Genomic DNA, 2,370 nt, shown 5'->3' on the forward strand with positions numbered 1-2,370 from the left:
TATATACCCAGTAATGGGATGGCTGGGTCAAATGGTATTTCTAGTTCTAGATCCTTGAGGAATCGCCACACTGTCTTCCACAATGGTTGAACTAGTTCACAGTCCCACCAACAGTGTAAAAGTGTTCCTATTTCTCCACATCCTCTCCAGCACCTGCTGTTTCCTGACTTTTTAATGACTGCCATTCTAACTGGTGTGAGATGGTATCTCATTGTGGTTTTGATTTCCATTTCTCTGATGCAAAATGGCCAAGTTGTAATGTCTCTTATGTAACCTTCTAGGGACATTCAGCTGGGAAGGGAAGAATTCCTCAAGGGAGCATGCACACATCTCCAGTAAACACAATGCACATGCAGCCCCTCCCAAGTGCTAGCAGGCCAATGTGCATGAGGACAGCCCACCCCAAGGGAAGAATCAGGAGAGAAGGGACACAAGCCCCCAGAAGCATGCCAAAATATAAAACCCAAAGTCAAAGGTCAAACCATGCCGTTGATCTCTCAAGTTGCCCATTTGGCCCTTTCAAGTATACTTTACTTCTTTTCATTCCTGCTCTAAAACTTTTTAATAAACTTTCACTCCTGCTGTAAAACCTGCCTCGGTCTCTCCTGCATTATACCCCTCAGTTGAATTATTTCTTCTGAAGAGGCAAAAATTGAGGTTGCTACAGACCCATATGGATTCGCTGCTGGTAACACTAGCAAGTAGAAAAAATAAATTTGGCCTTTGCTACTCTTTACAGCAGTTACTACACTATTATTTTAATTATTTCATCATTTAAACCATACTTACTTCCAAAGAGGTTTGAGATAAATTGTAATACAAAACTATTTGAGGAAGAATGATAGAAAGTAGCAACACAATAAATGCAGATGAGAAACAAATTAGAATTTATTAAATATTTTTGTTACTTTAAACTTTATCAAATTTTTCTCAGAACTTCTTAGTAACCAAGGCAAAATGGGAAGTTGCATGGGGTTTGCAAACAAAATGAACACACACACACAAACACATTCTGAAAGAGACTGTTTGAGTGAAGTTATACATTTTTCTTTTTCTTTTTTTTTTCTTTTCTTTCTTTCTCTTTTTTTTTTTCTGTCACCCCGGCTGGAGTGCAGCAGCATGATCATGGCTCACTGTAGCCTTAAACTCTCAGGTTCCAGCTATCCTCCCACCTCAGTCTTTCGAATAGGTGGAACTATAGGCATGCACCACCACACCCGGCTAATTTTTGTGTGTTTGTATTTCTTGCAGAGGTGGAGTTTCACCATGTTGCCCAGGCTGGTCTTAAACTCCTGGGCTCAAGCAATCCTCCCACCTTACCTTCCCAAAGTGTTGGGATTACAGGCATGAGTCACTGTGCTTCATTGATTCATTTTTCAATTTGACTTAAGTAAGGACCATTTCTCTGACTAATATGTATATAATTTTGGAAGTTAAAACATTTTAGAAATAATACTATGACCTGAGAGACCAAAACAGATGCCCTTTTATCAATAAAGATGGATCCATCAGTTTAGGAAACTAAGTTACCTACAGGTCAGGTCACGGATTCAGGGCCCATCCAGCACAACAAATCTCTTAAATTCCTGTGGCTCTAAACTTCCTAACCATGGGAGCTATCACACCCTTCCTAACTCTGATTTACAACCCAGACCACTGAAAAGACTTCAAATAAAATGTGACAACGCATTTGTCAGATAAGGTTTGACACTTTGGGAAAGTTATAAATATTTTGTTTATGAAGTTTCAGGTCTACAAAACTCACTTTGCCCATTTTAAGAAATCATTGTTATCCTCTATATCCTACGTTATATTTTGGGACCAAACACATCTAATTTAACTAATGCAGCATTCAAAGACAAAAATGCAGAAAACTAAATGAATTTTGTCCCATAGGTGTGGCATAACAAGAAATACTTGCTTTTTGTTCCCAGTTCAGGGCACATGGCTCCTAAAACCCTTGGATAGTCCAAGTGGTAAAAGTATTTTTTGTTATTCATAACAAGCCCCCTTAGATCACAGGAGAGTTGATGCTAATGAAGTGACTTAGGTTGGGGCCCTGAGAGACATCTCACGATGGGGGGCTGTTCATCAAAAAGGCCAAGTGATCAGAGGGAGGAGAGGTGAAATTTTAGCTCTACCCACTGACCTCCCAGAGGGAGAGGAGGGCTGGGACTGAGCTTTATAAAAACAGTAAGACTCAGAGAGGTTCTGGGCTGATGAACACATCTAAGTACCGAAAGAGTGGCAGGTTCAGAGAAGGCAGGGAAGCTCCCCTATTTCCATGCCCTGTGCATCTCTTACATTGGCTGTTTCTGAGTTGTATCTTTATAATAAACTGGCAAACATAAAGTAAAGTGAAAGAAAGTT

At 40.0% G+C, this 2,370-nt stretch overlaps 1 protein-coding gene across 4 annotated transcripts in view; it reads right to left on the reverse strand.

The window, feature by feature from the left end:
- The window catches only part of KYNU (kynureninase), a 173,966-nt gene that overhangs the window by 104,608 nt on the left and 66,988 nt on the right, over positions 1-2,370 (reverse strand). The gene's annotated exons all lie outside the window — the stretch shown is intronic.

The sequence above is a fragment of the Mandrillus leucophaeus genome, unplaced genomic scaffold (assembly GCF_000951045.1).
Source record: "Mandrillus leucophaeus isolate KB7577 unplaced genomic scaffold, Mleu.le_1.0 Scaffold336, whole genome shotgun sequence".
Taxonomy (NCBI): domain Eukaryota; kingdom Metazoa; phylum Chordata; class Mammalia; order Primates; family Cercopithecidae; genus Mandrillus; species Mandrillus leucophaeus.